A 23,636-nucleotide genomic window follows, 5' to 3' on the forward strand; every position below is an offset into this window, starting at 1 on the left:
GGCCAGGGTAATTGAAAGGATATCAGTACTAAAGTCCTCAAGAAGGACATGTGTTTAGGTAGAGAGGAAGGAAAACTGTTAACCAAGTGTTTTAACTTCTTATGAAAGGACAAAAAATGATCTGGAGAATAGAAGATGACTGCAATAAGGATCTAGAGAATAACTACCAAAGAGATGTGGCTGAGCAATGGTGCCTGACAGAAGGTCTAATAGGGGCAGTGGGAAGCATGAAATATGCTGACTTGTCCTTTTTTGCCTGACGTGGAAAATAACAGCAACCCAATGTGGAGAGAATGCAAACAGATAAAAAAAAAATTCTACAGAAAGCCAGCTTTCCATAAATGTAGTCTCTGACATCTGACTAACTGCTTGGAATTTTATTTATAAAACTGAGTCATTAGTATGAAACCAACCCAAAACAGTTATTAATTTAAAGAAAGTCAGGTGAATGTTAGTGTATGTAAAAGCTGGAAATTCCATGTAATACTCTGTAACAGTTAGCAGTAATCTGCTGTAAAGAAAATTCGTGGTTCCATACATAGATGATTTGTCCTACTATGCAAAGAGCAATCAATAGAAGCAATATAGAGAAGAGGTGACATGGTGGTGGGATGACGGGGCCAAAGAATGACTTGGTCAGCAGCTGTATTAGGAGATACTGTCCAGCTTTTCCATATTAAAAAGAGAAGGCTATGCTGCCCTACTGTCATTAGTTCATACTGCAAGAAAATTTAGTTTCTTACAAACATTCCAGAGAGAAAGAAAGGTAGTTAAGTGTTTAATTTTCAAAGTAAATAAGGGGAATTGAAATGTCATCAAGGCTGTTGATAAGCATGTAGGTGCCACAATAATACCCAGATATCAACAAAGTAAATATTTAGTAAAATAATGTCAAACTTAAAAGCAAAATGTATTATGACTAAACTGAAATTTGCATAAAAAAAATAAAAGTTATGTTCATAGTGTATATTTCTGGGATAGATTCATATGAAGCAATCCAAATCATTACTAAAGTGCATTATTTTTCAAAGAAATGCTAAATTTACATGTTTAAAAAAAATAGCAGAGACTATTATTGAAAGAAATGTCTATACATTTATATATCTATAAGAAAGACATGAAATTTATGGAGTGATGGTAAAAGGACAGTATGGCTATTTCAACTACTGGCCAAAGAAAAAGTATTATTCAAACAGATTCAAAGTTGATTGTAGTAAAGGGAAATAAAAAATTTCACTCAAAATCAAAACCTAAAAATATGGAATTGGTCAATTAAAACTTTCATTTGAATTCCTATGGTTTAGAATTAAATAAAATTTGACATCAGCTGGGTTTATTTACCTTTATTCTATATACAAAATAAGAACTAGCTAAACAAATTGAAAAATATAATATTGCAAGGATAAAGTTTAACCTACTAAAAAAGAAAACATTATGTAGATATAGCTAACACAGAATTTTATCAATTGAAAGTATGTCTACTTAAAGATCTCATCTTAATATTTATAGTTATTTAATAGCTAAACATTACTTTTTTTCTACAACTCAGATTTTTCATTCATTCAGATTGGCCTTTGTCAAAAACAATCTAAATCAGTATAGTTTTACCATAGTTGTATTGTTCATCTATGTCCATTATGTTTAGTAACAAACATATATGTTTTAAACATATATATTCTAGAAAAAGAATCATTACAGCATTATAAGTAGCTATGGGAAAACTGAATTTACTAAAAATGTCACAATTCCATCTAAAATTGGTGAGAAATATGTAGTTTAGAATCACTTCAATGAATAAAATGAGATATTTGCTGAATAAGAAAGGAGAATTGGATAAAATGTGTTTCTAATAACAATAATTCACATATTCATTTTCTTTAAGGTTTGCAAAGCATACTGTGAGATAATATACATGTACTATTAACCAAATTTTGCAGAAAAAGAATCTGAACCGAAGCTCAGAGAAATGAAGTAACTTCCCAACAACATCAAGTGTCAAAGGTAGGATAAGACATGATTCTAAGGCTTTGTTGATATTTTCTGTATGTTGACAATTCACTAATTTAACAGAGGCCTTCACTACTAAAGATAGGAACTATGATATGTCTCTGGATAAGTTTTCTTATCTTCATTTTATCCATAATCAATCCTTCAAACCACCACTAAATAATCTTCCTTAAGTATAGATCTGGTAAAGTTTTTCCTGTGGTCAATAGTATAGCAGCTATTTTCTACCAAATAAAATTCAAAGACTACCTGGCAATCCAAGTTCTTCCACTGGGTGTTATGTATCTTTCTGGCCTTATCTGTTGGTTAATTTAGGGATAAGACAAACTAGATGATTGGCTGACATTTCTACAATTCTTTAAGTTTGTTTTACAAAGTGCTTTCTCAAGAAGCCAATGAAGTAGATAGTTCAAACATTACTATTCCAGTTTTACAGGAAAAGAAAATGGAGCTTGAAGATTTTAAGGATTTTGCCCATAATCATACAGTTAGTATCATAACTGGAACTACTCTCCTACATCCATGCTTGGAACCTTATTTATTATTATTCTTCCACTTATACTGGCAGTCTGATGTAATAGGTCTACTGGACTTTGCATTAGGAAGATTTCCTACATTTACTAGCTATATAACCAAGGTAAGTCAGTTATCTGAATCTCAGTTTCTTATTTTCAAAATGTTGACAAAACAATACCTATAGTACCTCCTTAGAGGCTTGAGAAAATCAAATGACACAATAAATGTAAAGTGTTCTGTAAAACCAATAGAGTCATCTAAATGTCAGCTATGTAAAAACCAACTCAAAAGACTTCTCTAAGAATAGTTCCCCAATTTCCCTCTCTATTAAGAACATTCTTCCATGGACCTCAGGTAACACTTGCACCTTTCTGATGTACTAATTAGATTATTTTATATTATATATTTGCCATGGTCTCTTGCCAAATAATGTCTCATGAGGACAGGAATTGTGTCTTAATTTTTTTTTATTTTCCTCAGCACCTACCACCTAATTCTGCACATAACAGGTGCTTCATATTTGTCGAATTTGCCAAAGTAAAGAGAAAGATACAACTTTCTAAGTATGGGCATACAAATTACATGGAGGTTTTTAAGAAACACTATAATTCTACATCATAGTACTGGGACATAACACTTGGAAACAATAAGATTACTTAAGCCAAACTCACTTTGCCAACTCTTAACAAAAATAGAAATTCAAAATGTTGTGCCCATTTGACTTTCCTATCTTCCTTATACAGATCTGGCCATGATGCTGCTCTGTTTAGTAATGTTCACTGGCATCCCATTACATGTACAATTAAAAATCCTGTGCCTGAGTTTCAGTGCCTTCTACAATGTGGTGTCTCCTTACCTTTCCAACCTTTTCACATACTTTGCTTTGTTGTTTACTCTAGGCTCCAGAAAAACTGGACTTTCACTATGTAAATCAATATAGTAAGAATGTAATATAAAATAAAATGTAATGTATGTATGTTAAAATTATATCTTGTTCTGGTCCCCTTGATTACTCCCCAATCTAGTCAGTAAATTCAGTAAGAAATGAGAGAGCAAAGAGGTATCTGGAAGTCACATACAAAACATCGCAAAGACCAATGAAGCATGATTTATAAAATGAATCATAAATTAACTAACATTCACATCCTCATAACATGGGCTTAACCAAGAGAAGCCATGTAGCCACTCTATGTCAAAGCTTCTGCTCCTCTGTTATATAAATTCCATACAAAACGCAGATATCCACAGTTCTAAATCACAGAGAACATCAAAAAGGTGCTGAAAACTTTTGAATTGATGACTTTGAACTTTACCCAATAACTTTAGGATGATTTGGATATGTTATTGAACTAACCACAAGGTGGCATAAAGAGGAATTGGTCTGTTTCCCAAAATTAGACCCTATTATAGGACAGAAAACTCTTGTCTTTCCCCTCTGCTATTCCATTTCCATTGGGTCCACAGTGCCTAGTGGTCTCAATTCTACTCCATGGCTATGTGAGCATTACTCTATCTCTCTCATTTTTCCCATCCTTTTTGATTTTAATCCATGTTTAATAAATTCTTCACATGAATCCCATTCCTCAAATGATCACTTCTGCCAAAAACATACTTATGACACTCTGAATTTTTCCTTTGCCCTTATCATATTCTCTTATATTTAGTTTTCAATATGTTCATTCATCCATTCTAAAAATATTCATTAAGCACTTAGAAGATGTAACTTACACTGTAATAAGGGGTAGTTAGTAAAGATAAGAAATAAACGAGATGAATTTTGTCCTTATGGAGCTTACTTTCTAATAGGGAGTGATAGACAACTATAATGTAACATGTTGTACAAGTACAAAAATGAAAAATGGAGTGCTTTGATAAGAAACAGGGTTGTAACATAGTAGGGGTCACAGATGGCTTGACAGACTTGTTGGCATCAGAGTTGGGCTTTAAACAATGAGCAAGAATTTAAATTATGAGTACAGACACGTAGGCCACACTAGGCAGGACAAGTAAAAGCTTGGAGGAAAGAAAGATCACACCTTCTTCAGAGTGTGGTCCAGTTTTTCTGGAGCCTACAGTAAACAACAAAGCAAAGTATGTGAAAAGGTTGGAAAGGTAAGGAGACACCACATTGTAGAAGGCACTGAAACTCAGGCACAGGATTTTTAATTGTACATGTAATGGGATGCCAGTGAACATTACTAAACAGAGCAGCATCATGGCCAGATCTGTATAAGGAAGATAAACACAACTTGAAGAAAATAAGAGGCAAGAACTGTATTAGTAGAATACTGGAATAGTCCAGGTGGATGGTGGCAGTGAGAACAGAAAAGTATAACAAAAAAAGAAAGTTGCAGAGATAGAATAGACAGGACTTAGTAAGTAACATAATATAACTTTTGGATACTAAACTACTTGAGGGCAGGGACTGAATAATTTTATTACTGTATCCCCAATCCCAGCACAATACTTTACAAATAAGCAACATTTAATTAACATTTGCTGAACAGGATTATTAGATTTTGTGATCTAGCAAATATATTTACAAGGCTACATTATACATAAAATGTATGTATATGAAATTTGAAAGAGGATGTAACAAAAATTTTTATAAAGAATGGTAAAGACATAATGAACTCAGAACACTTTCCTGAGATTCTAAATATTTCCAGTGACATTTAACACAGACTTACATGTTTAATTAGATGTCAGTAAATAAGTAAAAATGTATCAGTATTACATTGTTCAATATCTTGAAATTCTAAATGTTTCCTCTCCAAATTAAATTACTTGAGATTTTAAAGTTCTGTCCAATTAAAACAAGACTAGACTATTGTACTGTCAAAAGGAACAAAGTAATGAAAACTATAAAGGAATATAGGAATTATAGGTAGAACTAGAAGAAACTTAAGAAACCATCTAATGTAATTGGCCTTAATGATTTTACAGATGAAGAAACTAAGTCTCAGAGAAGTGTTTTATCCATAGTTATACAACTAATTTTCAGAAGTGGGATTTGAATCAAGGACTTCCTATTCCACTGATTATTCTGAATCTAACATTCCAATCATTTTATAATAAACTTAAGTTTTCACTTAAATCAAAACAATATGGAAAACATTAAATATTTTAGAAATATTTTAAGGAAGCCAAAGAAATTTTCTTGAATCACTTTTGCTGGATTTTTAAAAATAAACTTATATTTTTAAATGTTCTTTTCTTATAGTAATCTCTATTACCAAATAATGATACATTTACAGTAAAGGTTTCTGATAAACAGCACATCAATTTGCTATAAATAAGTATTTTTCAGGTAGCTCTTATTAATAAGTCCAAAAGGGAAAAAAGGCATAAATTTCCAATCTAAAAATCAGCATAGCCTTTCAATATTCTCTTTAGGTTGAGAATAGTAAACGCTTAAAAACAAAATCAGAGATACCCAGTTAGCAAGAAAAACATTAAATTAGGACATCCAAATCCCAAACTGTGTATATTTTTCCTGAAGTGCATATTCATGAGCTGACAGTAGAGCCAGGCTGGCTGCTTTATATCACTATGATTCTGTTTACCTCATGCTGTCAAGTATGGATTTTGACACTCAACAGTATTAATATTGCTATTTCAACTGATATAATTAGCATCGCTATAAATAATACCTAAGCCTGCCATATCTAAGTATATCATTACAATAGAAATATTAGGGTTTCCTTTTTAGTGCAAGGTCTTAGAAACATAGATTTAGGGCTCCAAAAACCAAAAATGACCTCATATAACTGAAGAAGTTATTGAACAATGTTGCCCCTGTAGAGACTACTGTTGTGTGTATGACTCCATTAAACAAACTAGTTTATATTTGTTTGAAACTAAAGTTTCTCACCAATCTGCTGTTTCAATTTCACATCACACCATATTGTACCTAAAACAGGCAATCTGGAATCCTGTTGCTATATTTTTTCAAACAGCTCAGGATTTAGTTTTCTATATAAGGTTGAACTTATTTAAACTAAAAGAATAAAAATCCAAAACTCATGATGTAAAGTCACTTATAGAATTTCTAGGAAATGGGATAGTTGTACAACTTACACATCAAAAAACTCCAATAGCTAATATTTTCTTTATATTAAATCATGTCACAATGACCTTATTTAAATCTGAGGAATATTCATTCATAAAACAGAGGTGTGTGTATGTCTATTCCCGTGCAAATTCAATACAAAAAAATTTTATGGGAGAAACAAAATGACAATATAATTCACAAGTTTGTGAAAATTTTGGATTAGTTATTAAACCTTTCTTTGTCTGTATCACTTGACAGATGGTTAGCCCTCACACAGCCTAGTATGTCTGGCAAAAGAACTACTGCATTGTAGCCAGCAACACCGCCCCCCCCCAAAAAAAAAAAATTGATTTGAAAAATATCATAGACATTCTTATACTTTCCTTAAAAATGTGAATATTAATGCAATAAAATTGACCATTGCTAGTTTCTTTTTTTTAAATGACAAAGATAATTTTGCTTCTGTTTTATCAGGACTTTTTCTTCAGTTCTCTGAATCTTTCTTACTTAAGAAATCTTTTATGAATTTAATATTCTAGATTCTATACTATTTAGGTGTTATTCTGGAAAGGGGAGGAGCTTACTGGCTACCTCTTTTTTCCTCCTTTAAAATCCCAAAGCAACATTTTAAGGGGGATATATATATATATATATATATATATATATATATATATATAAATTTTTAAAAGACATTAATGTGTCCTTACAGTGCCAGAATAAAGGTTTTGATGCTAATAAAATAAACTGAACAAAGTTACCATCTGGGAATTTTGATTGCATTCCATGTCATGGATCAGAGGGCAGAATCTAAATTATTTCCCTGTACTAAAAACTGTTTTTATTTTCTAATTATTAATATGTATATATAGATATAGATAAATCTTTCTTATATAAGGCAGAAATAATTTCTAGTGCTTATTTAACTATATATATATTTTTATATTTAACTAAATATTCTTTCACTTTGTGCTTTTAAAAAACCCACTGCTTCACCCAAATAACACAATAAAGTTATAAAGTCTTTTTCTTCCAAATCTTTCTATTTATGGTTTTCAGATGTTAGTGATAGTATATCAAAATATCCAGAGGCAACCTCAATATGCTCTAAATTACATTAATATGTACTCTTTCTGGAAGAGGTGATTATTTCTAAATTTGCTTAAAGAGGGATCTCATGTAGGTACAAAAATGCCAAGTATTCTACAGCAGGAAGATATAACAAAGTCAGGCGACCAAAAAGCTAAAAATATACCCAATTAAGTAAACTAGTGCTTACAAAACAAAATTAACTGTGACAGAGAAAGATAGTTAAGAATTAAACCTTAAATTTGAAATCTATGATCTGTTTTAGAAATACTTTTAAGCAGCAAACTCAGTAGTAAGTCACAAATTCTTATAAGCAAGTCATCAGAAAGTTTCTCTTTGATAGAAAACTGGGATTTTTACACCTACAGATGAAATGATTAAATTTAAAATGATGCTACAGTCTTCTGTAATGTTCCTTCTGAATTACAAATAGCCCATTAAATCAGATTGTCAATGCTTCTGTAATTAGAAAACAAAGCATTTTTGCAGACCTCTTTTTTCCTTTCTAAGTGTCATCTATAAATTCATGACTATATGTTTCTTTTTCTTCTAGATAAAGCCATCATTGAAAACCTTTTTAAGGAACTAATTTTTCAGATTTTTCAATAACAATATCAAAAGAAAAAAATATGATATTCGGGTTCTAATTATATCATTACTTAAAACCATAAAGCTTTACAGTAAATTCCAAGACACAAGGAATTTTATATAAAAAGATCATTTTATTCAATAGAAATATACATTAAAATATAAATAAAGGTCTATCAGTCAGTCAAAATGAACTTACTGAGATGTTCTAGACATTTTTAATGGAATAAACAGCTAATGTATATAAGGAATAAACTATATGGCAAATAGTAAAACTTCAATTTCACTGAAAAGTTTTATCAAGATTTTTCAAATAGCATTTTGTAAAGGAAAGAACTAGCCTAAAATCTTACTCCTCTGGGTACCCCAAATATACATGTGATTCCATAAAATCAAAAAGATGTAATGCATGAAGTTTTAATCAGGTATCCTTCCATAAATTTTTATACTGAAGTAGTTCTATTTCATACATTCACAATCCGTTTTTACATTTAAAATCCTTTTTATGTACTTATGTGAACTTTCTATAGCTTTATTATAATAACAATTCTTTTCAAGAGTCCTAATCTTTTCTTAAGAGGTCCAATTTAACTAAAAAATTTTGGAAGATTCAGACTGTAAGAATGAAATAACTTACTTATAAACTATTTTGTCCAAAGATATTTCTTATTTCCAAAACAATAACTGTTAAATAGATACAACTATTAAAAGATACTTGTGTTCTTTAAAAGGAGTATCTAACTTCCTGACACTGGCATACTGGCACAACTCAACAGCTAGCTGTTCAATTTTCAAAATCGACTTTGAGGCAGATATATTTTATTTCCCTTGCTTCCCTTAAATACTGATTTTCAGCCAATATCAGTTGAAATACCCAACAATGCTTTTCTAATTTAAAAATGAGCAATACTTAAATTTTCTTGAAACTAGTTATCTGTCTTAAAGTACTGACATCTCTACTGGCCAGTACTTCTAAGTTCAGAGATTTCTTTCCAGACATGAATAACATGGGCAAACCCATTTTTAGAAAACTGTTTTAGACTACAATCTTAACCTCCTTTAAGTTTTTTTTTTTTTTTTTTTTTTTGTTTTGTTTTTTTTTTACTCCTAAAACCAAAGTCTCCTCTAAAAGATGAGATGCTGTTTGGAGTATAGATACTCAAAAAGCATTTTACCCTGATCTCCAAATGAAACCAAGCTGAATTCCCTAGTTTTTTGTTTGTTTAAATAAAACAAAGTTAGAACTCCTACTTGCTCAAGTAATTTAATTGATCAAAAAGCTTCTACACAATTCATATTTTATTTTTTTTCCCAATGGATAACAACCCTCTCTCTACAATAAATTAAAAGCTCAATGGAAAATAAACCAACTATTTTAAGATTGAAACCTTGAACACTGAGTGTGTGATCAACAATTTTGCCAAGGACAATTCGAAGTTTTCTAAAGAAAAAACTATATTTTGAGGGCAGTGGTAGTGAAGAATTAGCATCAGAACTTTCAAAGTTTATGACTAATACCAGTCAAAAACCTCTTTCATTTAAGACCACTTAAATTTCTTTTCCCATAATCATAATTTCACCTAAAGTAGTAATACAAAAATGAAAACAAAAAGAAATTGAAACACACATTGGATATTTAGATTTAAACATAATTGTAAGAAAGTTGACTGAAAACCTTATTCATCAACTACAAATAAAGGTTTACCTATATGTATCTATGACTGTAATCAGTATTTTCCATTTTTAAAATACTTTAAACTCTATAGATCCCAAATTGCTTTATGTAATTAAGAGAAAATTTTCAATAATTTACTCCTCATGCATTTATTGAAGCATCATTAAAATAAATTTGTCTTATATTAAAAGCAATTCATTAATTACAGCATATCAAAAGCCAATTTAAAATCCAGGGTTGAATTTGATGGCTTCTTAATTTTCTCGACTAAAAGCAAAAGATACTGTTTAGAAAAATTAACTCTTGTAAAAATGTATGGAAGTTTTAACTAGCTAAACAATGTAAATTACTTTTCTAAAGTGCTTCCTTAAGGTCTCTAGGAATCAGTTCTACCTCTGTAAAATAGGGGAAGGGGACATATAAGGTGGGAAAGAACTGACTTGCTCAATTCTCAGGTCCCTTTTAGGTCTATAACGTGGACTTGTATGTCATATGTTCAGCTCAACTTGGATCAGTACTGATTCATAAAAAAATAATATTTTTCAAGCTTCCAAACCACTTCCTGCTTCGCCTTTTATTTTATTTTTTTTTAAACTGGAGAGCTGTGTCATCTGGCCATTGACCCCATTCAACCCTATACAGCATGTGAGATTGATGGATTGCTGCATTAGGTAGTGTAGTGTCGATGTAGGCCATATTGTGTTTTTCATTTATGTTTATAGTTTATGTGTATGCCTAGCATATGTTTGTGCAAGTGTGTTTATCAATAGAACTTTTACAAAATTCTTGCCTCCTGCCTTTCCCAGCATCATTAAAAGGGATAACGACTTTGGAAGTAAGGGAAAAGAGTGAGTTTGTGTATTTGTGTTAGGTAGGGAGGGAAAATAGAAATCAGCCACATAAATAGCTAGAAATGTATTATGAGGGCAAGAAGCGTATTAACTTTTAAAAGGTCACATTTCGGGTAACAAAATTGCAAATTTTGCATACACTTGTAACATATATGCATACGTTTGCGCCTTCCAAAAACTCATATGTATAAGAATAAAGTAAGAAAGCCCTATTATCTCATTCTAGTCGTAGAAGCAAAGCAGGGGCTGATTATTCCAGTATCTGGTGAGGTTCCAGCTTTTGTTGTGGGGGAAGGGGAGGGGGAGGGGGAGGGGAAGAGTTGGGAAGGAATATAAGGGACCGAATCAAAGTTCTCAGAAGGCGAGGCGCTCCAAAGACCGAGAATGCAACCCAGAGGAGAAGAGGAGGGGGAGAGAAGACAGGGAGAAGAGGAAGGAAGGGCGATAAAAAGACGGAGGGGATGAGAAGGGTTTGTTTTTGTTTTTGTTTTTAAATAAAAGACACTTTCAAGTAGCTCCTGATTTCAGGATACTAGTGTCATTGCCAGTCTCTCTTCTCTCCCCCCGCACCCCTATATCTCTGCTCTTCTCAAAGGCAGCTCCAGATGTAGGGAGTAAAGCAGAAGGAACAAGCCACAAGTTTGCAGCTGGAAAAAGACCCCTCCCTCTTCCCAGGGACCCGCAGGCGCCCCCCTCTTCCCCCCCCCGACCTCGGGAAGCAGCAACAAGAGCACAGGGGAGGGAGGAAAAGGAACGAGGGAGCGGAGGGGGCGGGGTGAGGGGCGCGCGCGCACTCTCTCAACGCACCCCCCCCTCCCCCCCCGCCCAGGCCGCCGCAACTCTTTCCCACCAACACACACACTCACACACACACTCACATACCCCGCCTCGTCCCATTCCTTCCCTTCTGCGCCCCACCTCTCGCTAAAGAAAGTGCCTCGAGGATGGCTCTCCACTCCCCCTCCCCACTCCCCAACAAATGAGAGTTCGTAGCGTTACCTCCTCGCGCTCTTTAATCTTCTTTCCTCAACTCCTAAACTACCCCCCCATTCCCACCCCCGCCCCTACTTTTTCAGTAAACACCGTGCATTGGCCACTGAAAGGCGAGAACTCTCCACTTCTCTCCTCTATGGGCTAGGCTTCACGCCACTCGGAGCGCTCTTAGCCAATGAAAACGGAAAAGCCAGCCTGAGGGTGACGCCCATAAACAAAATTCCCCCCCCCCCCCGTCTTTTTTACTGCTCCCTCCTCCCCCTCGCAATCTCCCCGCCTTTCATCCATAGCTTTCCTCATTCCTACCACCACCTATTGGGTAAATAGAGGCCCAATCCGCTATTTCACAAATTCATTGGTGCATACTAACGTCACTCTGAACTAGCCTGCTCCGGGATTGGTCAAAGTTCTTTCCACCTTCCCCCACGAGGAGCCTTCGCCCACTCTGGAGAGGTCAGGCGCCTCTCGTTGTTCAGTGATCCCTGAGACTGGGGGTTATTGGTTAAACGAAGCTGTCAGACAGCATAGGATTGGACCATGATTGGCCAGAACGGACACCATCAAGTTTGGTTGTCTATTTCCCCCATCTTTTCTCCGCCCTACACTCCCACCTCCCGCCCCCCTTCTCTCAGCTGCTTTTACTTTCTACGCATTTCTATTTCCTCCTTTATTTATTTATTTGTGATAAACTTAAATGACCCGGCGGTGGAGGCAGGACGCGGGGCGGGGGCTGACAGTGATGGATGGTAGTTCAGGACCAATTGCCAAAGGGGATGTACTTTGAGGGGCAGCGGAAGTGGCCAGTGAGAAGCAGATGTCTGGGGCTACTCTGGTCCTATCGGGCTGGAAAGCCCCAGCGGAGGCGGCGGTTACCCACCGTCTGGCGCGGTGAAATGTGTGTGAGGAGGGATAGGCGGGGGGGGGGGGGGGGAAGGGGTTGTCGCCATAGACTGTGGTGGCGGCAGCGGTGGCGACTGGATGGAAGCTGGCATTGGAGGATGGAGGAAAAGGAGGAGGTTCCATCGGCCAGGGTAGCTAGCCACAGCGCGAGCAGCGTCAGGCACCTTAGCGAATTTCTCTCCCATCTCCTCACCTCTAGGCCCGGGAGGAGGAAGCAGCATCACCTTCCGCGGCCTCTTTCCGCGCGACCCGAGCTCGCCCTCATCCCCTTGTCGCCCCCTGTCGGGCAGTTGAGGAGGCGCAGGCGGGAAAATCCTTTTTCTTGTTTGTATTAGTGTCTATCTTATAAAAAGTGTTCTGTTATTAATTCCTTAGTCTCATCCTCCTAAATGAATAATGCCAAGGATAAAAATGGGATTGTAATTTTCTGTTTGTATGATCGATATAAATGTATATGGACATTGTGTAAAAACATACATAGATGTCAGCATGACATCTGGTCAACCTAAAATTGTATAGTTCCTGCTCTAAAAAGTTACAAATTTGATTTTCTGATAATAGAAACATAAAGCCTGGACTAACTTTCGTTATCTGACCTGGTTATTGGCAGAGTATATTTAAATTTGTGTTAAGACCAAAGGAAATTTTGAGCAGAAAAGAGAATTTCTACAACTAATCTGGGCTAGAGAATTTCCCTTAGACCACACCCGAGACACAGAACTGACTGCATCAGACATTTGCCGAGGAATAGATTGGACATGCATCTATGAATTTTATTTTGCTGTTTAATTTTTCTTTTTACCCCTTTCATTTATAAGGTCTTCTTACCAAAGGGGATTATCCTGTTTGATTTTATCAAAATGTTATCAAAGGGGATCTCCCCTCTAATGGTTTTGTAAAAGTGGCCATCCATTTTTCCCTTTCCTTCCTTACTTTACTGGCCACTGAAGGGCTTATCATATCAATTAGTGATTCCTTGAGGAGGCCATGCCTCTCAAAGAATCAAATGGGGGGAATGTGAGAAATTATTATTAATAACCAATATTTTGAGAAGTTACAGGGACCACCCCTTCTAAATTCCTTATTTTAAATATTCAGTTTTTCTAAAGAAGGACACTACTGATGAGATTGCATTAACTCTCCAGTTCTACCCCCACCCTACCTCAAATTTTTTGTTGTTTGTCCTGAAGAGGACCATGACATCAGGAAGGTGATGCCTAGATATGAGTGAATTGGATTTCAGTGAGGGAGCGCTGTGCAATGTCTCCTGCCTCACTCTTCCCCTCCAGTCATCTGAGTGCATTGGCAAAATACAAATCCAGATGAATGGGGATGGCCCTGGATGAAATGGGAGATCATAGCCTTGTTAAACTAAGGTCTTCAACAGGTCTCAGTTTGACTGAGACCACACCCATTCAGTGATTAAGTCTGGGTGGCAATTGAGGCCAAAAATCTCCTCTTTCACCTAGTCCAATAAAAAAAAAAGAAAGAAAGAAAGAAATCTGGTAGGGAAAGCAGAAAAAATTGCTATTTATATTCAATTCCAGTCAATCAGGACCTGAATAAATTTGCAAGTAATTAAATCTAGGATAGGGAAGTCCAATGAGTTCTACTCTGTCTTGGATGGGGTATGCATTCTTTGAACTGATAGCCTAAAGCTTTGGGTGATTAGGTACAGAGATGCTTTCCCTATCTAAGAGATAATCAGCTCTTCTCTTTAATATAGCCCACCCAAAACCTCATTAACAGATTTGATTGCTGATTGGTGGACCACCTGTTATGTAGGATATATAAAATGTGGGTCTTAGACCATGCTTGGTCTAAGACATAGGCAAATGATCATCCTTTTATTAATAATGAGCTGGTCTTATTATTATTTTTTTAATGATTAAATTATCCAGAAAAAAAAGGTGGGGAAAAATCCAGGGATAGGGACAGCTAGGTAGTGCAGTGAACTCAGGAGGAACTGAGTTCAAATATGGCCTCAGACACTTAACACTTCCTAGCTGTGACTCTGGGCAAGTCACTTAACTCCAATTGCCTCAGCAAAACATAAGAAAAATCCAACCATATCCCACATCCACAAACATCATTTGGGGCTCAGTTTTTTTTCATATTCGGGGGGGGGGGGTGTGACACTGGATGAAACAACTCTATGGGTTCCAGTTTACTTAATATAAGAAACAGTATTGTGCCACAGTTCTCTTAATACCCTGACCCAATTTCCCTAATTGTCCTATTCAGTTACTCTGCCTCAGGTTATAACCATTACCTCTTAAAGTTTGATAGGATAAAGGTCTTATATCTTAGACCTTAGGGTATACTTATTCCCTCTTAATATTTAATGGGATAAACGTCTTTATCCATTTTAAACATCATTAGCATCTCAGGAGCCTCTCCAGTACCTCCCTCCATTATGTTATCCTAGGTGCCTGCCTCCATTATGTCATCCTCATCCTAGGTGCCTCCCTCTATTAGGTCATCACCATCCAGATACCTCCCCCATTATGTCATTGGTCTTGTAACCCTATAAAAAAATCTTGTATCCTGCATTCAGGGCTGGATTCTTTGAGACGACAGTCTCATTCAGCCCTGGGACCAAACATGGATCCATTAGTCCCAGTAAATCTCTCCATTAAGTAAATTATTAAATATTCTCTAATCTCTATCTTGCTCAGTTTCTCCAGCATTATAAAAGGTGCTGGACCCTCTCTCCCGTTCCTCAACTCTATCTCCTCAAGGTTCTGAGTTATTTTTCTAATTCCATTGCTCACCCTTAATCTGGCCTGTTTCTCCCAATATACATTCCCAAAGTTTACTGTCCCATTATTTTTCCAAGTGTCATTGAAAAGCAATTAACACTGATTTTTCCAAAGGGATATTTGTTTACTGAGAAAAAAATAGCAAGAACTGAAGTATAAACACAGCCTATACCTCCCCTAAGTGAGAAATGTAGCCCTTTCTATTACTCTGGGGAAGGTGGTCTCAAATTTGAAAAAGTTGCTACAAAGGTTCCCCCAAACAACTTTACTTCCATATGCGGCGGGAATCCTTATAGAAACATCCCCTAGGCTGTCTTGGCACCTCAGTTGGGGAAGCTACCAGAGCCTCTGCCACGGATTTTTCTGTTAATAGAACAATAGTATTTCCTGCAACTCTTGGAGTGGTTCTGGTTCCAGAGTAGTCCTCAAGCTGGATTTTCCTTCACCTAAAATCAAGAAAGAACAACAAAAACAAGAGATACTGTGTCATGTATTTAGAGTCACTTTTCAGCCTTGTTGAGGGAAATAGTCTGCCCTCCCAGCACAGAAGCTTAAAACAATTTCTAATTTATCATATCTAACTTTTGGATGTGCCTTTTGTATGCACACTAAATTCTGACTAAGCAGCAAATTAAAAAGGCAGTAAGTGGACAAGAAATAATCACAAAATGTATTAATATGCTCTCAATTTGAAATATGTCCCCACTACCCTACCTCATGGTGCATTTCCAGAAGTTGGTTCCTCAAAAATTAAATTTATATATATATATATATATATATATATATATATATATATATATATATAAAATCTCTCAGGACCCTCTATTAAGAGGGAGGTACTATTATCTACAATTTATAAATAAGCAAATTGAGGCTGAGAAGTTGGCTAAGTGACAATTAGAAGGCTATTGAAATAGTTTAGGTCAGAGATGATAAGAGAACTAGAGTGATGGTTTTGTGAGAAGTGAGCCCTCCCTTCCCCTCTCAAAAAAAGACAATGTTAACTGATATGTGGGAGGAGTCAAAGATAACACAGGTTGTAAGGAAAAGCCCAGAAAGATAGCAGTGCCCTTGACAGTAAGTTCAGAAGAAAGGTCATTTTGAGTGAAAGATGAGCTTCTTTTCAGACCTATTGAATTTAAGATATCTGTGGGATTTCTCATTCAAAACATCCACTAGGTAGGTAGTTGATGGTAGAGGATTAGGTCTCTGGAAACTAGGGATGGTTATATAGATCTGAGAATAATCAAGAGATGACATTTGTTCCCATAGTAGCTGGTAAAATCATCAAATGAGACAGTATAGAAAGAAATGAAAAGAGCCCAGGACAAAAAATTAAAACAATCATCCATAATTAGTGCCCACAACACAGATGAATAATCAACAAATAAAACTGAAAAGGAACAGATAGGTAGAAAAACCAAGAGAAAGCAGGGTCATGAAAACCTGTAGGAAAGATTTGTATCCAGGAAGTTAAAGAGATCAATATCAGATGCTATAGAGAGTTCAAAAGAACAAGAAAAGACCATTTTTAAGTACAATTTTTCAGTTAAGTATGCTTAGTAATCTATTTCTCCCACTAAGTCCTCTCCCCTGCCAATCGGATTTAAATACAATAGAAAATCAAAGCCTTCATTATACCTGAATGATCTAAGAAAACAAATTCTGATTTGTGAAAAAAAAAAAAGTCTCCTACATTTTAAGTTTATATCAGGAAGTGAGTAGAGTTTTAACTCTTGATTTATCATTTTGATGAGATTCTAGAGACTTTCAATCTTATTTTTTCTCTATAATATCACCGTATAAATTGTGCTATTCTCACTTCATTGTGCATCAGTTCATAGAATTCTTCCTAGTTTTCTCTGAATTTGTCCCTTTCACATTTTTTATGGAACAATATTTTATTACATTCATTTAATATTTATTCAATTTTGGGACAGAGCCAAGATGGCAGAGTGAAGCCAGGAAAGTTGTTTGAGTTCTTCCAGTTTCCCTCAAAAACCATGTGAAATCAAGCCTCTGAACACAGTCTGATGAAATGAAACAATTCTCCAGTTCAAGAAAGATTGAAAAGGTTGCAAGAAAGATCAGTTTCACTGGGATAAAAAGGATACTCAGCCCAGCTCTGATTCTGAGAAAGCTAGTGAGAATCTGAATCACAGCAAATCAGTACCTGAGACCTTGGTCCTGGCTCAGGAGGGAAGCAGATCAGTAGGGCAGCCTCCAGTCCAGTTCAGAAGACACACTCTGGGAAACCAGAAAAGGACAGGCAAAGCTACCCCCAGCAAAGACAGGGGGTCCCTGTGCTTTTCTAAGGCTCAGAGATACATAGGAAACTTGCACTCCCTTTATTCTAGGAGCAGAGCTTGACCATAAAAGTAAAAAACAAAACAAAGAAAAAACAAAGAAAGTACAAAAAGAAAAGAAAAGAAAATGGACAAGAAACATAAAAGGACCTTGACTATAGAAAGCTATTATGGTGGTATGGAAGACCAAACACCATCTTAGAGGAGAACAAAATGTTCACAAAGGAAATCTCAAAGAGTGATATGAATTGGTCTCAAACCCAAAGAGACTTCTTAAAAGTGCTCACATGAAAGAGTTTAAAAGGCAAATAAGAGGGGTAGAAGAAAAAATGAGAAAAGAAATTAAAAGTATGCAAAAGATAGTCAACAGCTTGGAAAAGGAAAGCAATTCCTTAAAAAAAAAAATACATAATTGACCAGATGCAAAAAAAAATTCATTGAGGAAAACAATGGCTTCAAAAGTAGAATTTACCAATTGGAAAAAAAGATACAAAACCTAATTGAAGAAAATTACACATTAAAAAAATAGAATGGGACAAATGGAAGCTAATGACACATATAAGACATGAAAAATCAGACAAACTAAAAAGAATGAAAAAAAAAGAAAGAAAATGTGCAGTACCTCATTAGAAAAGCCGTTGACCAGGAAAATAGTTCCAGAAGAGACAATTTTAATTAGTCTATCTGAAGTCCATGAATTCAAGCATTCTTCAAGAAATATTCTAGAAACTGAGGGGGAAATACTCATTGAAAGAATCTACTGGTCACCTTCAGAAAGAGATCCCACAAGGAAAATCCCAAGGAACATTGTTGCAAACTGCAGAACTACAATATCAAAGAAAAAATACTGCAACTTGCCAGACAAAAACAATTCAAATATCAAGAAGAAAGTCAGGATGAGTAGGATCTGGCAGCTTCTACAATAACGGATTGGGGGGGGGCATGGAATACCACTTTCCAGAAGGCAAAGGACCTTTTACTAAAATGGGACTATTTAATTAATTTCTTTCTTTTCTGTTACTGTGGGCAATTTATATTTTTGTAAATATTCATTTATTTTGGTTGCTTTGTAGGATTACAGCTATGCAGTTGGGCAAAATAATTCCTAATTATTGCTTTAATTTCTTTTTCTTTGGTGATAAGGTCACTCTTTTCATTTTTCATTTCATTAAGGATACTCAGCCCAGCTCTGATTCTGAGAAAGCTAGTGAGAATCTGAATCACAGCAAATCAGTACCTTAGACCTTGGTCCTGGCTCAGGAGGGAAGCAGATCAGTAGTACCAAAAAAGAAAAGAAATTACCAAGAATTAACTACCCAGCAAGACTGAATGTCATCTTTCAGGGTAGATGATAGCTCTTCAATGAAGTAAGAGACTTTCAGTCAGTTCTGTTGAAAAAAAGCAGAACTAACCAGGAAATATAATCTACAAATACAGGATTTGAGAAGCATAGAAAGGTAAACAGGGGAAAATATGTAAAGGTAAAGTTTACATCCTTAGCTGAGAAAATTATATCTGTAATTCTTGAGAACTATATCTATTACTGCGGTAGACTGAGAGGAGCATCACATGGGCAAAGGATGTGGTTGTGAATGTGATGTGATAATATCAAAGAAGAAGACATTAAGGGGTGCAAAAAAGTCTGAACTGGAGGAAGAGAAAAGAGAAAGCATAATGGGACAAATTAGATCACATGAAACGTCACAAAAGACATAGGTCTTACAATAGAGGAAAAGAAGGGAGGGGGAGAAGAACATTAAACATTCAGAACATTGTCTGAAGCTTGATCTCATCAGTTTTGGCTCTAAGAGAGAATAACTTAATCATTCAGTTAGGTATAGAAATTTATCTAACCCTATAAAGAAGTATGAGGAGAAAGAAGAAAGAAAAGAAAGAGGCTGGATAAAAAAGAGGATAGAAACAGTGGGGAAAAAGGTAAGAGAAAGGGGGGGAGAGGTGATAGGAGATAAGCTAGTAAGAAGTGGGTCAGAAAAAAAGTCCTAAGAATAGAATGGAAAAAGAACAAAAGTATAAATGGGAGAAAATAGGATGGAGGGAAATACAGAGTGGTAATCATAACTGTGAATGTGAATGGGATGAATTTTCCTATAAAATGGAAGCCAATAGCAGAATGGATTAAAAAACATAATCTAATATGTTATTTACAAGAAACATTTTTATACTGAGAAACAGTAAATGTAAAAGGCTGGAGCACTGTCAACTGAAGTAAACAAACAAACAAACAAAAAAACAGGTAGCAAATCTGATCTCAGATAAAGCAAAAAAAAATAAAATTAAAAGATAAGGAAGGTAAGTACATCTTGATAAAGAGTTGTATAAACAATGAAATAGTAATGATATTTAATTTATATGCACCAAATGGTAGTGTATACAAATTCCTAGAGAATATATTAAGCCAGTTACAGGAAGAAATAGACAGCAAAATTATATTAATGTTTTGGAGAGTAGTTTGGAACTATGCTCAAAAAGTTATCAAACTGTGCATACCCTTTGATCCAGCAGTGTTACTACTGGGCTTATATCCCAAAGAGATTATAAAGAAGGGAAAGGGACCTGTATGTGCACGAATGTTTGTGGCAGCCCTTTTTGTAGTGGCTAAAAACTGGAAACTGAATGGATGTCCATCAGTTGGAGAATGGCTGAATAAATTGTGGTATATGAATATTATGGAATATTACTGTTCTGTAAGAAATGACCAACAGGATGATTTCAGAAAGGCCTGGAGAGACTTACACGAACTGATGCTGAGTGAAATGAGCAGGACCAGGAGATCATTATATACTTCAACAACAATACTATATGATGACCAGTTCTGATGGACCTGGCCATCCTCAGCAACGAGATCAACCAAATCATTTCCAATGGAGCAGTAACGAACTGAACCAGCTATGCCCAGAAAAAGAACTCTGGGAGATGACTAAAAACCATTACATTGAATTCCCAATCCCTATATTTATGCACACCTGCATTTTTTATTTCCTTCACAAGCTAATTGTACAATATTTCAGAGTCTGATTCTTTTTGTACAGCAAAATAACGTTTTGGTCATGTATACTTATTGTGTATCTAATTTATATTTTAATATATTTAACATCTACTGGTCATCCTGCCATCTAGGGGAGGGGGTGGGGGGGTAAAAGGTGAAAAATTGGAACAAGAGGTTTGGCAATTGTTAATGCTGTAAAGTTACCCATGCAAATATCCTGTAAATAAAAGGCTATTAAATAAAAAAAAAAAATTATATTAATGGAGGACCTCAATCTTCCCCTCTCAGAATCAGACAAATCTCACCACAAAATAAACAAGAAACTAACTAGGGAGATTAATAGGATCCTAGAAAACTTGGACATAATAGACCTCTGGAAAAACTGAATAGAGACAGGAATGTACCTTTTTCTCCACAGTACATAGTACATACACAAAAATTGACCGTATTTTAAATGTCACAATCAAATGTCAAAAGACAAAAATAGTAAATGCTTCCTTTTTATAGAACAATGCAATAAAAATTATATTCAATAAAGGCCCAGGAAAAGATAGGCTTCAATTGGAAATTAAATAATCTAGTTATAAAAAATTAGTGCCTCAAACAACAAACCACAGAAACATCCATAATTTCATCCAAGAGAATGGCAATAAGGAGACAATATATCGAAACTTATGGGACACAGTCAAAGCAGTTCCTAGGGGAAATTATATATCTCTAAATAACTACATAAATAAAATAGAGAAAAAAAAGATCAATGAATTGGGCATGCAACTAAAAAAAAGCTAGAAAAAACAAATTACAAATCCCTAATTAAGTACTAAATTAGAAATTCTGAAACTCAAAAGAGAGATTAATAAAATGGAAACTAAGAGAACTATTAACAAAACAAAATAGATAAAAATCTTTAATTAATTTGATTAGAAAAAGAAAAAAAAAATCACCAGCATCAAAAATGAAAAGGGTGACCTTATCACCAAAGAAAAAGAAATTAAAGGAATAATTAGGAATTATTTTGCCCAGCTGCATAGCTATACATCCTACAAAGTAACCAAAATAAATGAATATTTACAAAAATATAAATTGCCCACAGTAACAGAAAAGAAAGAAATTAATTAAATAGTCCCATTTTAGTAAAAGAAATTGAACAAGCCATTAATAAGAACACCCTAAGAAAAAAAATCTCCAGGACAGATAAATTCACAAGTTAAAGTTTAAAGAACAATTAATTCCAATGCTAAGTAAACTATTTGGAAAAATAAGTAAAGCAGGAGTTCTGCCAAATTCCTTCTATGATACAAATATGGTGCTGATACCTAAACCAGAAAAAGTCAAAATAGAGAAAGAAAATTACAGACCAATCTCCCTAATGAATATTGATGTAAAAATTTGAAATAAAATATTAGCAAAGAGATTACAGCAAATTATCAGCAGGACAGTATTCTATGACCAACTGGGATTTATGCCAGGAATGTAGGATTGGTTCAATATTCAGGAAAACTATTACCATAATTGACCATATCAATAAAAAAACTAACAAAAATCATATAATTTCTCAATAGATGCAGAAAAAGCTTTTGACAAAATATAGCACCCATTCCTACTAAAAACACTAGAGGGCATAAAGATAAAGAGAGCTTTCCTTAAAATAATAAGCAGTATCTTTTTAAAACAACAGCAAGCATTATTTCTAATGGAGAAAAGCTGGACACATTCCCAATAAGATCAGGGGTGAAACAAGGATGACAAGTATTGCCACTGTTATTAAATATTTTACTAGAAATATTCACTTTAGTAATAAGAAAATAAAAAGAAATTTTAAAAAGTAGAATAGGCAAGAAGGAAATAAAACTATCCCTCTTTCCATATGATATGATGATATATTTGGAGAATTCTAGAAAATCATCCAAAAACATACTGGAAATAATAATGTTAGCAAAATTGCAGAATATAAAATAAACCTATGCATATCATCAGCATTTCTATCTATTACTGACAAAGGCTATCAGCAAGAAATAGAATGTCCGGATCTGCTCAGGGGAGAATTTTGGTACCAGCCCAAATACTGATCATAGGACAGGAGTGATGAGGCAGAACTCCTGAGGATGATCAAACAGGAATCTGTTTATTCAAAAAAATCCTCAGCCTTATATACCCTATGCTTACATAATACATTTATATAACTAGAGGATACTACACATGTGCTAACTATAGGATTGTACTTATGTGGGACCACATAAACAATTTGCTATTGTCTGCCTTCCTTGCCACATTAGCATAACTCTGCTTCAACTACAACACAGGTTGTCACGCCCCCTGAATTCTCAGGAAGGCCAAGACACCCTTGGGATTAGTGGTGGATAGGGAACCAAACCAGACACTGTCAGTAGGATTCCTTTTACTGCATTAAAAGGTCTTATACCTCACCCAGGGTTCCCCACTATCTATGGCCCTCTACATCTCTCCCTTTTTTTTTTTTTTTTTTGTTTAGTTTTGTTTTAATTGAAGCAGGTATACATCAGGGGTTAAATCCATAAAACGGAACAAGTTTCAGCATGAGAGGAATCAGACAGGCAAGTAGTAATATAACAAGCAATATGAGTAAACAAGATACTATAAAAGACTTCCATGAGTCCCAGAAGGAAGGTATAGGAAATAACTGTTGTCTTGCATCTCTCATTCATTGATCTGCTTCATGTAGGGAATGTACCTTTGTGGTCACCTATTATGAGTTGTTGATATACATACAAGAGGAATTCACAGCCACACATATATCTCCTTCAGCAGCCAAGAGATAGTCCAGATCCAACCTATTGTCCATCACTTCATGAGCCAGGAAATCCAAAGATTCCTGCAGGTTTCGAAGTCCTGCATCAGTCTCATTAGCAATT

The 23,636-nt window shown here is 35.0% G+C and overlaps 1 protein-coding gene across 5 annotated transcripts in view; it reads right to left on the bottom strand.

Moving 5' to 3' along the window:
* Positions 1-11,823, bottom strand: part of ZBTB20 (zinc finger and BTB domain containing 20) — a 1,022,251-nt gene extending 1,010,428 nt beyond the window's left edge. For 2 of the 5 annotated variants that reach the window (XM_031963653.1, XM_031963649.1), the window contains exon 1: positions 11,777-11,823. The gene's annotated coding sequence lies outside the window, so the exon portion shown is untranslated. The remainder of the gene's footprint in view (positions 1-11,776) is intronic. The other 3 variants (XM_031963663.1, XM_031963650.1, XM_031963660.1) reach the window with 2 other exon arrangements.
* Between the last annotated feature and the right edge of the window lie 11,813 nt (positions 11,824-23,636).

The sequence above is a fragment of the Sarcophilus harrisii genome, chromosome 3, assembly GCF_902635505.1.
Source record: "Sarcophilus harrisii chromosome 3, mSarHar1.11, whole genome shotgun sequence".
NCBI classification, from domain to species: Eukaryota; Metazoa; Chordata; class Mammalia; order Dasyuromorphia; family Dasyuridae; genus Sarcophilus; species Sarcophilus harrisii.